Genomic DNA, 14,295 nt, shown 5'->3' with positions numbered 1-14,295 from the left:
TTGCGGCTAAAATTGCGGAAAAAAAGGACGCCTAGACTAGAGATTCTCACGCTTCTTTCACGCGGTGCATTGCATTGCCGCCTTATAACCGTCCGTACGTAGCCCGGGCCACATCAAACTATTACACAAAAATATGGAATGGATGAATAGGAGTGCACTTTACCTCCCCTCCCCCCTCCCCTCCCCCTAGACCCCTGAGTTTTGGATGATGGCGTGTTATTTTTCTCGACGTAATGAGATTTTTTCTCTTTTTCATTCTTTCTTTATCCTTTTTTTTATTATTATTATAATACGTTTAATCCGAAATATGGTTTTTTTTTTATTTCGAAAATTTTGAAAGTCACTGGTCCGCAACATTCATGTATGTATCTTGCATGTCCTATAGGCGCAAGCTTTTAACCTTTTGACGAGCTATATAGCTTATATGGGCTTCGTTTTTTTAAATGGGAACCGGTTTAATTGTATACTTATGCCATGGGTTAGGGTATACCTTTAAAGGGTGTCATTTAGTTAGATATCGCAGCGTGGTACCTTGCCTTACCTGAACGCGATGAGCTATTCTTTTTTGTAGTCGAGTTACTATTATGTTATATTACTTCAAACAGAAGTGAGATGAGACTAGAAGTACTGAGCTAACCAAATTCTTCACTCGGCGAAAGTGAATATTCTTGATAACACACGAACGGTTGGCCCTCTAGTGGCGATTTCAGAATTTGCCCTCCAAAACGTGAGACGCTCTCGGTGGTAGACGGCCGAACTAGATTCAAGCACCCGTGTCCGTGTTTCGCCGCTTTAGGTTGAGGGGAAGGGGGTAAGAAATGTTTTTGGAACTCGGCCAATTTTTTTCTCAGTAGTTTAGGCGCGTGGGAAGCGGCATAAAATCCTCAAATTTGTTCACTAATGCCAGGATCTATTACCAATGCTAGAGCCCTTCACTTCTAGTCTCATCTCACTTCTGCTTCAAACCGATTCAAGGCGTCATGATTTCTACTATCACAAGACTATATAGGGCCTATGTTTGTTTATTTATATGTATAAATATATAATGTATATTGTTCGTAAATATTTTCACGCGCGCATTTTATATATTTTCGATTTTTCGCTTCACTGCGCGAGATTAAGGAGTTCGTTGAACTAATAACTTTTATTTAAATAATTCACGTCTCTCGCAGTAACTTCCAACGAGTAGTATCTTTCCTATTTGAAATATAGATTTAATATTAACAAAAGTCTTAGGTGACCCTTTATTGATTGATTGGGAAGTAATCGACTTAATTTTAAATATCAAGAGGTCAATTTAACAAATTTTGGAAGATGTGGAAGATGGAGGAGAGGTTCTATTCCTTAACTGCATGGGTAATTTTATGTAAAATTTTACATTGCGGCTGCTGCAAAATTAATCGCTTTAAAGTATAATTCGGAAGTGAAATTATTGGTTGCGCTGTTAATTGGGGGAGCGACCCCCTCTGTTATCATTCATTAAATTGGGGGGAATATTTCCTAAATTTCGTGTACGCGTTTGCACGCTTTATAGTCTTGTTGTTGGCCAGGAGGGTTTAAAATTGTCAGATTGCGTTTAAAGCTAAAGTAGAATGTAGATTTAATCGGCAGGGACAAGTCATTAGGCACTAATTAACCAAACAATACCCCCCCCTCACCGACGTCTCCCTATTTCCTCTTTCTGTATGTACTCTCTTTCATTGAGGGAGGGGAATGGATGAGCAATGCAAGTATAACATTTATTATCAGAGCTAGGTATCCATTCCTAAGTGTGCGCCGGGGATGCCAAACTAAGATAAGGAACGGTACAAAATATTTACATCGTACATTCATTCATTCATTCCTGCCTTCCTGCCCCGATCAGAGTTCCTGGGCGTCCTACCCTTGCCCACCCTCTTCCCGCCCACCTCACTCACTCTCTCGCTCAGTGTCATAATGTTACGAGGCTTATCTCCTGCATGGAATTGGGTATACTTTATCCTCCCTTAACCCTCCTCAATGATTTATTCAGTTATTTCAAGTACTTGGGTGACCATCCGCGTTACTTAACTTAATACTTGTCCCCCATGATGACCTTATACTGCTGACCACTTCCAACGGATTCATAAGATCTAATTTCGTTAATCTTTGGGCAGTAGGGTATAATATGATTGTTAAACCGTCATTATTTAAAAAAAAAATATTAAGATTTGAGAAAATTTACTTAGTTCTTCTCTTGTAGGGAAGGTACTGTTGGGTGTGGGCAAGTTACGGGGTGTTGGCAAGTTGTTATACGGTTAATCATTCATAATTGATGATTATCCATATACATACCACGCGGTGTGGCAACAGGATTTGGGTTTGAATTCTTTTGCCCATACTTATGGCGCACGTTCCACGTGACTGGACGGACGGCGTTCGCTTTCTCTTAATTTCGTGGTTGGACAATTGGAAGATTCGTGTCCCATCCTCACGATCTCATTAATGGCTATATAGTTTACCCCCCTCCCCCTTTTTTTCTTCTTGGGGAGACCCAACAACACAACCTTTTAAAAAATTTATAAAATTCGAAATAAGCTATATATCTAGCCCTTTTTTATTTTCTTCGTCTTACCAAATACTCAATTATCTCGCGGAGTGTGATGAACTTTATCGGCTAAACAAAACTGTATACACCGCGTGATGTGATTTAAAATCTCTCTTTCTCTCCATCCCCCTTTCCTGAAGATCCGAAGGCGTTAAGTTCTTTTATCCATCGTCAACAAAATAATCTGAACATTCGTATTATTTTGAAAGACGAGGCTATATAAGCGAAGAATTTCTTGCGGCCCATAGCTTTAAGTAAATAGCCTCTGCCGTTTCTAAATCTATGATGGTTTGTTTCCTTTAGTTGCAAAGCGTCACAATTGCCTTCGCTGGCCGCCGTGTTTTTAACCGTAATGCGGTTAGGTTAATTCCGTCTTGACGATCATTGGACACACGAGTTTAACACTCCTTCGTTGCCTTTTTTCCCCAAGGGGGTCCTCATTACTCTTTTAAGGACGTTGATGCTACTGCTGCTGTAGTTGATTTCTTTAAGAGAAGGATTGTGTTTTGTTAATCCCTCGGATGACTGCGTGGTTGATGCCGGTATTTTCTATCTGTTGAGGAGACAAAAGACCTTTTTCTCCGCACGCGTGAACGCGTCAGTCGTGCGGAACAAATAGATGCGCATGCAGCTCCCTCGATCTTTACATTAAAATTAAACACTCTTTTAAATTTAATAAACAGATTCTCGTATATACACCTCCCGCCGTCGTGTCAAAACAAAATCCTACGATGGATTTCAAGTCTTTACTATAGCTAGATTGCATGCAGTATTTCACGTATTTATGTTATAAAAACCATTCCTTTCCAAGTTGAACACCCGAAACATATCACTTTTTTTGGTACCATTCTAGGCCCTGGCGAGTAGAAATTATATAGGTAGGCTGTGGCTCGTATGCCGTCGATTTTAAGGTAGGAGTGAGATAGAATAGGAAGGGTGGGATGTTGAGGGAGAAGGTATGGATTCTCTGTGGTTTGGAAAAGAAATCTCCCTTAGAATATGTCGGAGGTGGTGGTAGGCATGGTGGTGGTAGTAGTAGTGAGGGGGGGGCAGGTTGAGTCTTCCGATGGTTGGTATTTTGGGCGTAGTACCATTGATTAACGGGTGGACTTTTCACACCTGCACAACAACGAGTTCTTCTTTTCCCATCTCTCTTTTGCTCTTGAGCTTCCACGCAGCATCTTCCTCTTCTCTCCTCTTCCCCATCTTCTCTCTCTCCATCGCTTCTGTTAGGGAATTGTCGGCGTCTCTGGGTTGCCACGAAAGAATAGAATCGTATATGGCGCCGGTAATATATTGCTTATAGGTCGGCGGTGCTGGCGGCATCTGTTGATCGGCCGTCTCTCTCGTATCCCCCCACGCACTCTGACCATTTATACATTTTTTTTCTTCATCTTGAGCTTCTTTTTTCTCCTCGGATCGACCACTCCCCTCTTTTTGGTATATATATGTAGGTCCCACAATGCATTTCTCGCGTACTTCACCACCTGACGCGTTGCGTTTATCGGAAGAGACCCCCCCCCCCTCTTTTTCTTCCTCCCCTCCCTTCTTGCCCCCCCCCCCCAACGAAAGCCCGTTATTTATTTGGGGAAAGCGAGAAATAAAAAATATTGTTTGTAAGCTTCGTCGTTGTTGTATGTTTCTATGTACATACTTCAATATTTTTTAACTAGAGGATTAACGAAGGGAAGTTAATGTAGATTATTTTCCTCGCGTCGTCTTCTGCCTTCACCGTTTTCGATACCATGTTTAACTTCTATGACCGATTTCACGACAAAGGACATCTCCAAAATAAGGCATGATTGGCAGTGTTATGGTCCTGGATGACCCCTTAAAGTTAATTAACTAAGAAACTCAATTAAGGCAATGATTTCTAATTTAATTAATTAAATTATGGTCATCCGTAAAACACTTGATCTAATCATAACTAGTTTATGGTGTTAATACCTTTAATAACAGGGTTCATACAAACCTGGAAAGCCGGGAAAACCTGGAAAAATCAGGGAAATAAATAGTTGACAAAAACCTCAGGGAAAACTCAGGGAAATTTCTAATTTTTAGTAAGATTCAGGGAAATCAGGGAAATTTGCGTAAAACGGGAGCCGAGTAATTAAGCAAAACGCTCATAAACATACTCTCCATAGGATTAACATTACACTAAACTTTGGAGGCTCGTAACTCTGGTTCTACTAGAGATACGGGGATGTCCTTTGAGTATGTTGTGGTCCAATTCGCCCCCTCATTACATTAACATTTGCTCCATAGGATACTCCATATACGGGAAAAACCTGGAAAATTCAGGGAAGTATATGGGGAAAAACCTGGAAATCTCGGGGAAATTTGTTTTCCAAAAGTTGTATGAACCCTGTAAATAGTATATTTTCGTCTCAAAAATTGGTCCATACTTCTTCGGTCCTGCCACCCTATTTGGAACAGAGCTCTGTATTAAACAGTTGGTAAAGAAAAATATAGGATATCTCTCCTAAAGTTGTATATCGTTGCGTGGCGTGCCGCTATTTCTCCTTAAAGAAGTATAAGGCTTTCTTCTTCTAACTGAAGTATATTTGGGCAAATGCGAGGGAGGAAGGGACCAAGGCACTTCCCTTTTGATAGATGAAAGAGAAATAAAGTCCCTCAGACAATTCTTCTGATAGTTTTTTTGTGGAAGCTTCAAATCAACTTACAGTCTCCAAACGACCCCGCAGACTGTATACTTCCCCTACACACACTCCGCACTTTTTTGTACGTAACATTTTATATAAGGTTGGCGCGGACCACCACTTTCACGTGACCCTTATATGGTTTCCCCCGCGCCCTTTAGGGACTCTCTCTAGTAGAGGTAACCACATCCACATCGATGTAAACTTAGTTTTTTCTTCTTCAAACTCTACACTATTTTAGTCTAAATCTCTTCTTCTGCAGCAGGTCTCAAATTAACGACTTGCGCCACACAAAACCAGAACGGTATTTTGATGGTCCAAGAAAGAGAGAGAGAGAGAGAGAAATGTTTACCTTTTTATCTATCTACTTTTCGAGGGCTTTTTTTACGCGTGTTTCGGTTGGGTTAGACCTAGCAAGTGTGTCCGGTAAAACACGAAAATGAAAAGTAAAACCGTGGGCTGCATGGAGCTAGGGCGGCTTCCCCTTCCATTTATCGTTTTAAAACTGATGATGGGTGCTTTGAGATTCTGGGACCAACGAAAAACTGCGTTTTAAAAGAAACTATAGAAGAATATTTACGGTATAAAACCTTCATCGTCTTAACGATATCTTAATGTTTGTTTATGGTACTAGCTATAGTTTTTCTTTTTCTTTAAACGATTTATCGTCTATTTTATCGTTCGTAACGATATATATATGGGTTTTAGGGTTTGCGCCTGACACTGAAGATAACTAAAGCAATTTTCCCAATTTTATAACTATTATCAAATCTCTTAACTATTTTAATTCACGCGCTACCTAATCTACCATTGGGTGTAATTACTGTACGTAATTTGAGCTTTCTGGTGGTACCCTCAATTTTAACCAGAAGTGAGATGAGACCAGAAGTACTGAGCTAACCAAATTCTTCACTCGGCGAAAGTGAATATTCTTGATAACACAAAAACGGTTGGCCCTCTAGTGGTGGTTTCCGAATTTCCCCTCCAAAACGTGAGACGCTCGCGGTGGTAGACGGCCGAACTAGATTCAAGCACCCGCGTCCGTGTTTCGCCGCTTTAGGTTGAGGGGAAGGGGGTAAGAATTTTTTTTGGAACTCAACCAATTTCTCTCTCTCTAGCGTAGGCGCGATTGAAGCGGCGTAAAATCCTCAAATTTGTTCACTAATGCCAAGATCTATTACCAATGCTAGAGCCCTTCACTTCTAGTCTCATCTCACTTCTGTTTTAACGTATCTACATTATAAGAACCAAAGTTGTGAAATTATGACCTACAATTCAAATGAAACCCCCTTTTAGACCAATTCATCAACTGAGGCGAATATTTAGGGTGGGTAGGGGACTAAAATAAACGGACATAGGCCAAGAATACGTTGGGATGGAGCAAGGGGTCATCCACTGTCCCTTTTTTCCCCTTACCAGAGAATAAATGGCACTGTACGATTTTTGCGGATAGAAAAAGCAAACACCATGTAGGCTCTGGGGGTGCAGGAGGGGTGTGGACCCTATTGGGTAATTGGAAGCGCGCCTAGGTGCGAGCGACTATATAGGGACAACCCGACTTGACTGCAATTCCATAGAGATGAACGTCCTAACCCGGCCTTTAAGGGCACTCCGAAGTGACAGTGACCTTATATAGTTCGTAACCCCCTGTTTTATTATTGATATTCGATAGAGAGAAATGGTGGCGGTGTTAGAAGCCGGGGCTCCAAAAACCCAAAACCCGAGGGGTGGGTGAGTGAGTGAGTGAGTGTATGGCTGAACAAAACGAGCGCGGGGTCCCCTACACCTTTTCCCGCCTTTTTACTGGCTGCCATTGATAGCTGGGCAAACACCCCTGATTGCGAACTACCGGATATATGTACGGATTACGATCTTACCTTTCACCGAATGGTAAGCCCCGAATATAGCTGACCTTTAACCTTTACGGGAAGTGACGATAGACGTTGTATTTCGGTAGCCAAGTATAGGGACAAGAAGACAGGGACATTACTTTTTCCCAACAATCCTTTATTTCCTCGCCCTAGCTCGCATCGGCTCTTTTCTATTTACGATTGCAGCTTGCCTTTATATAGCTGACTCGTATTTACCCATCATTCCTTTCGAACCAACCACCGTCCCAATTGGCTATTTTATCAACCGGAAATTTACAATAGGTCTGTGGCCTTTTGTATCCCTTGATCGTATTTGATGAAAGGAAATTCTGTTTTAACATTAATATTTCTGCAATAATTGTTCAATTTCAAAATGAATTTTTATTTGTAAAATGTATTTATGTTCTGTCCTGACTTTAGGCGATCAAAGGTCCATCTTTCATTGTTTCCCGATATTCCAATGGACAATCCGGACCGGGGGGTCACCCCCTCGCATTAGTACATACCTTTAATAATAAGAGAACCTTTGCCCCCACACACCGTGCCCCCGAAAGACCTAAAAAAAGAGGAAAGAACATTGCTAGAAAAGGGACGTTAGTTGTTCTGAGTCATGTTATTGTATATACATATCGAGGGAGCACCGGCCAATTTGTAATGATTCGGAAGTAAATTAATACAGAAGTTATTGGGTTAATATGCGTTGTAGGTTCGGGATATTTCTTTGGCTGGAGATTAGTACGTAACTTCGGTGTTAGTATAGGGGGGTTTCGGATATAGGTAATCTGTCGATTGGTCCCGGCGTGTCGTCTGGCTAATATCAAGCGACCCTTTGCGCCACTGAGGGAAAAAAATGGTTCCGGAGGGGGGGTGTAAGGGGTGGATAACGAATAAGAGAAATGAGGAAACGCTGTCACCTCTCGGAAGCGCCCACTCTTTCTCGCTCGCTCGCGCTCTTTCGGGTCATTATTTCCCGCGTGAATTATTATATTCTCGCGCCAATCGACTGACTACCGGGTCGGCCTAGCGCGTACTGTCATATCTCGATGGGCTTTTTCGATCCGATTCTGTAGCTCCGATTTAGCGCTACCTTTCACCGTTAAATGATGGTCGTCGCTAATGACTCACGGAACGCGAGCTCGAGGGGAGAGAAAAAAATATATATCGTTTTCGATTCTGTTCCTAAATCGATGGGATGGATCACCCAACACGCGCTCTATGTGCATTATTGAATTAACTCGCTTTAAAAACCTAAAAAAAAAAATTATTAGAGGAAAAATACTCTTCCTTCGTTATATTACGTTTACTTCCGATTTTACTTTCGGAAGTAGTCATGTTAACATTTACTTCCGGAAGTAAAAATTAATTTTTGCTATAGGTATATACATTTTTTGACGTAAAATAAAACTGTAAAAATTGTTGGATAAGTTAGTAACTCTTCATCGTCATACTAACGTTTTTAGGGTTACTTCCTACGATACTTCCGTTGTCATACTAACCTTTATTAGGTTACTTCCGATGAGTAAATTTAATTTTTGGCTTAGGTATAAAACTTTTGACTTAAAAAGTGCAAACGCTTTAAGTCGGAATAAGTTTTTGCGGGTGAATTTTAGTCCAGTTGGGAATTACGTTATATTTTCAATTCCGATATCATTTTCATTTCCACATTCCTTAGAGAGAGAGATAGAAGTACGCGCGGAAGTATAGGAGCTAGCCTCCTCGACTTTTTACCTGCGCGAACAATTCTTCCTATTTTTTGCTCTGATAAATTAGGGTTTTTTTCTTTTCCTTCTTCTCCTTCCTCTTCTTGCGCTTTCACTGGAGACGCCAAAAACTAATTTAATCGGGGGTGCAATTTTGCCCCCCATGGGCCCCCACCACAAAACTGAGCGCCAACCAGCGAGAATCCCATCTTGAATACCAAATTATCGAAGTTCTCTTTTTATTTTTTACTGTCTTGGTATAACAACTTCAAAAGCGCGCATGCAGCTTAAAGATGGTTGTACCATCGTTGAAACCGCGCGGTAACAACGAGCAATGATACTGGGACGGTGCATGCTTTTACTCTATGGAATAGTCAGTGCCATCGCACCATGCACTTTCAGGTCCAACGTAGGGGCGTTACTAAGTATTTTAGCTGTTAGGAAAGAAGGGGGTAAAGCGTTTATAGGTGGGGTACGTCCCGCAACCACGTAATCTCGTCGTATATGGTGGTGGTATTCTGTTCTTATCCCGTGGGCATTTAGGTTTGGGTGAATCCTTTGAGGATGGCTCCGTTTTCGCCTTTGTTCTTGTACAGCGTACCCAGTCCTTAATAGAAAGGGCCCAAGCTGTATATCTCATTTTCTATCTGACACCGTACCACCATCTCTAAAAACTAGCTCTACAAAGGGAAAAACGGATCCGTGGCAATGATAAAGTGACTTTTTTATCTCTCTCTCCACTGAATTTTTTTTTTGTTTTTGGGGGTTGAAGCCCCAGCGACCTTTAGGGACTTTCTGGGTAAAAGGTGCGAATTTTTTTTAAGGGAAGGGTCCCAGGGGAAATAGGGCCCGTCTTGCACCGCGCCCCCTTTCTCCCGCCACACCGTAAACAGAAAGGAAAACCCCCGCAGAATCTCTTAATCATATTCTTTAAAAATATTTTCATCTCTAAAAATTTTTTTCATTGTTTTATTAGCAATTCTCATTTCATTCTCAGGAATGGAATATTTTTAAAGAATTTTCAATTATTTTGTTTTTTATTTTTATCGAAATATTTCGGTGTCGTTCAGTTTAATTTAATTTTCTTCTTTTGTTAAGGGGTTTAGATTGATTTGGGGGTCAAAGTGTGCAGGGTCAGTCATTTGTGAATGCAATTCAACCGCTATCGATAACACACTGAAGAAATTGTAGTTCTGCGTTCGATTCAGTTCCATATTCGAGATGCTCTAACAACAAATTACTGGCATCCTTGAATTAAACGCGGTTAAAGTTACGAAAACGGGTTGGGGGGGGGGGTATATCTCTAGCCCCCTTTTTTCGCGCACTTTCTATAGAGTAATCATGAAATGCCATTTTCAAAACTCAGAAATATTCTAGACAATTTTAACTAAAGAAATGAAAATTTTGTGAAAATCTTCTTCCGTTGGAATCATTGGGGGCTCTTCCCCCTCGCTGACTTAAAACTGGAAGCTTAGGTAATGGAGGAGTGGGAATAGGGCAGCGGGGAAGAGGGGGTATTTCCCCCCAATCTAAATTGAAAAAATTTGCCTGACTTTGTTTTAAGGCTCGGTTGCAGCTCAGTTCTGTCTTTGGTGGCGTTGAAATGGACGAGGGGGTTACAACCCCTAATTTGGCGCTCTTTTTCTCTCCCCGGAGAACCTATTCCTCCCCCCTCCCCCGCTCGGAGGCATCCACCCACGTGCCACCGGCGTTTCCCTTTTCAGGACGACCAGGAGGGGCCACCACTCGTAATGGCACCCTGGAGACCCTTCGCGCACCCTTCCCCGCAAAACCTCCTGAAAGCCATCTTGGTCCACCTTTGAAACGCGAATGAGTAGGACACCCGGACGGACTCGTTTCTTAAGAATAGTAAATGGGGTTCTAGCGTATTCGTCTCAGGTACTTGGACGACAGTTAAATCCCTTTAGAACCAACCCGGGGAGGTTTTTTTTTTAAGTCAGGCTAAGTTTTTTCTATCCTGGGTTTAGACTTCAGAGGTATGGAAGGTATTATCCAAATGTGGGGATATAGGATTAATAACACGAATGTCTTTAATTTCGCACATGAATGTTTGTATAAGTTAAAGGTAATTTTAACATAACACTATAGTCTTGCGCGATGAATTTAAGACGTTTAATATTCGTGTTAAGATGGAATAAATTCCTTGGGCCATTTTGAAGTATGGGAAGGATTTAATGGTGGTGCGTCTATCTATATCTGTGACGCTTCTTGGTAATTGTATAAATGGGCTTCAATTTCACCCCCCCCGCCACGCCCCCCTTTTTCGTCCACTCTCCTTAACGGAATTTATACTCGGGGGAGATACCCCCAATGTTAACCATTCGCCCTAGGCGAGTGGACACGAATCGGTATTCTTGGCGCGAAATTATCATTTCTTTTGGCGCCCAAAACTTCTTTTATCCTTTTTTTCTTTTACTCCCTTCGCCAAACTCTAATTGAAGTCAAGATGGGTATGGGAATGGGGCGTATGCCCACGCGCTTCTGTTACGGACACACTTAAGTTTGGTGGTATCTTATTATACGGATAGCTGCTACAGGACGGTATCCTGCATGGGATGTTATTAAACCTAATGGAGTCGCCGGTAATTGAAGACCCGCAGAGTTGCCTCGGTTACATTGTAGACAAGATTAGGTGCAAGCCGTGACACAAGGCGGTCGTGTATGTACTTGTTACGTATATTGCGCGGATGACACGCGTCCCACATGGCCCTGCACCTAATTTTAGATGGCATTTAGTGTAACCAAACCAATCTGCGAAACAGCATGATGCACTATGCGAGTTTAAGGCAGATTTACCACATAGTGTTTGAGCTGCTCGCTTCATTTTCTATGGGGTGATTTATTTCGTGTTATTTTGCAATCAATTAAGGCACTAAAAGACTATACCAGTACTTCCGATATATTTTTAAATTTAATTTTAAAGGAGGTTCGGTTTTCTTTTTTGGGATTCAAAGTTATCATCATTTCTTATCACGTATGTTCTAATGTAATTACAAACGCGAGAAATATCGGAGCTGAAGCGATGTGAAATTTATACCGGAGGGGCCCTTATACGTAGCCGTGACTTTTTCTCGTCATGGTGCTGCTGGGGTATCAGGGGGAGGGGTGGGCCTTTGACTCATAACCCTATCCCTGGTGCTTGCTTGGGCTGTATGTAGCAGAATGTCTGTCTTTTCCCCTTAATTCCTTATGGTATATATACGAAGGCGAGGTTCCTTTAGCAGCTGCGTTCTAGCCATACCGCCTCCTCCCCATCAGGCAAAATCCGAAAATGCCATCGGCTCTTGGGGCCTTACACCAAACCCCTTTGCCAGCAGCACCCTTTCGTTGGAAGGGTATAGAAAAAGGGGTTGACATACATACATACTCACGGGGTTCCAGCTGGGGCCATCCGTGCCTTGCCTTTCCTGGCACGACGTCAGGGGTTAGAGACTTAAACCCATTATCACTCTCACCCCTTTAGTGGTGGTATAGAAGCTCGAAGCCCATCGAGGAATTAGCTTCGACGACTCTAATGGATTTCGTCTCTCCAACGCTTATTTCTCTATTATAACCCCTTAAAAGGCCCCGTGCCGACACCGCAATGGCCCCCCTCATCTTGATTTTCCATCCCATAATTTTTTTTACCAAAACCAGAAAAACCAAGTTCTCTCTCGCTCTCATTTGTTATTTAAATTTTGCTACAAGTAAAAACACTTTTCACGAATAATTTCGCTTAATTTTTGTGTCCGCTCGTAAATTTATCTTTATGCCGCATTTCTTTTCATAAAGACAGTTCAAACCAAGCTCCCCTTCAAAGAAAACTCTCTCTCATCCAACAGTTAAAATAGTATCACGTCTTTGCTTCTGAATCGACGAGAGAACGACTTTGGCAAAGACCTTTCTTGTCTTATTAAGCCGAAACCCGGGCCTGGGAGAGATGAATGGGGGGGGGGCATACGCCCCACTCGCAAATAGATAAGGAAGGGATATAGGATGGCGTCTTTGAAACGTAACGTACATTGGTAATTGCTTCCTCCACCCCCGGCCCCGTCTTACCAGTCCTCTGGCTGCAAAATGCCTCACCGCCATTTACAATTTAACGTATACCGCGGCGGCTCGAGGACGTCTCTTAATTTTGGTCCATCTAGCTAAGACGATTGTAATTACTATTAGAATGTCAAGTTAAGTTTGTCCTATGCCGTAGTTACCTCTTTATTCGCCGGTTGGTACCGGTGGATGGACGAAGAGTTGGGATGTATTTGCATAAGCGGGCAAAGTATCCCTTTTAAAGCCCTTTTCACGTATAACCGAGAGAGAGCGAGATTCAGAGAGAGAGGGACAAGGTGGCGCGTATTGCCTCCTTACCAATTGTTGCGGGAACCGCTTCCTAATGAATTGGGACTCTCTTTGGAATAGGGCATAACCCCATCGCGTCTGACTGTGCAAGTATACCGGAAACCGGGCGAAAGGATGGCGCCCACGCGTTGCCGGTATGACCAACCTATCCTGTTGAGGCAAACTCCCGGTGAAGCGTCGAGGATGTACTAAAAGGGAAGTTATCAAAAGAATTGCCATAGGTGTCCTATAGGATGGTAACTTCCTGTTTAAGACATAATGCGCTTCTGCGGCAGGGAGACAATTATGATTTGGGGGATTCACTCATTTGTAGTCCAGAAAGGATATGGCAACACGCGCTTTGAGGTCCCCCTAACTTCGGTTCAAATGCGTCTTTTGAGGAATATCGCAGTTCGACTGATGATGGCTTGGTTGCGCACCTTCTGTGATGTGGCACGCTTTATGGTAGTGGGACGGATTCGAATTATATTTTCCAGTATAGATGATAGCCTCGAAAGCCGATCGGAACTAATTTACATAAATTGGGTGGGGGTGATGGGGATAGTAGAACTTTGAGTAAAGGTATTATTGCGAGAAGTGCACGGCCGGGGACGCCTCTCATTCTACTGTACCTTTTGAAAATGTTATGCTAATTGCTCGATAATTACCCCCAATCTTCAAATATTCTCGGCACGCGTACCAATGAAAATGCGCCCAGCCAATGATTCCTCACCAATAAGAGAGCGCCGCCTGGCCATGGCCTCTTGTCTAATATACTGGTACATGGTCGAACTTTCAACAATTTAATTATTAAAACTCCGCAACTAAATAATTTGTACTTTCTGCTCTCTCATTTTACCTAATAATTTAGCTATGCCATCCCATCCCAATGTCGTTTTTTTCTTCTTCAAAATCTGTCATCACTTGAAATATTTATTTATAAATAATTTTGTAGTTTAGTTTCTTGGAACGACTTGTTTTTTCAACTCGTGCTTTAGCGCGTGGAAAACTGAAAGAAAGCGGGGGGTGAGGAGGAGGGAATATGGTACGATATGTTTTTAGAAGTGTGGTGCCAAGGTCGTCGCGGTCTGTCTTTTTATTTCTTAAAGGAATAGCGACGTGATTTAAAAATGATCTCAAATCTAAAGAAAACCTTACTT

General features: G+C 42.2%; 1 protein-coding gene and 1 long non-coding RNA gene across 21 annotated transcripts in view; one reads left to right on the top strand and one right to left on the bottom strand.

Moving 5' to 3' along the window:
- LOC149692638 (uncharacterized) overlaps positions 1-14,295 on the top strand; it is a 108,053-nt gene that overhangs the window by 12,426 nt on the left and 81,332 nt on the right. The window lies entirely within an intron of this gene.
- The window catches only part of LOC149692639 (uncharacterized), a 31,388-nt gene continuing 22,247 nt past the window's right edge, over positions 5,155-14,295 (bottom strand). For 12 of the 18 annotated variants that reach the window (XR_016382836.1, XR_016382835.1, XR_016382833.1 and 9 more), the window contains one exon: positions 7,464-14,237. This is a non-coding gene — a long non-coding RNA (uncharacterized LOC149692639). Of the gene's footprint in view, positions 5,170-5,250; positions 14,238-14,295 lie in introns of those variants that run through there. The other 6 variants (XR_016382829.1, XR_016382828.1, XR_016382832.1 and 3 more) reach the window with 6 other exon arrangements.

The sequence above is a fragment of the Phalangium opilio genome, unplaced genomic scaffold, assembly GCF_054372755.1.
Source record: "Phalangium opilio isolate 3A_F unplaced genomic scaffold, DU_Popi_V2 ptg000024l_1, whole genome shotgun sequence".
Classification (NCBI taxonomy): Eukaryota; Metazoa; Arthropoda; class Arachnida; order Opiliones; family Phalangiidae; genus Phalangium; species Phalangium opilio.
The sequence above is the reverse complement of the archived record's forward strand: the minus strand, read 5'-3'. Positions and strand labels throughout refer to the sequence as shown.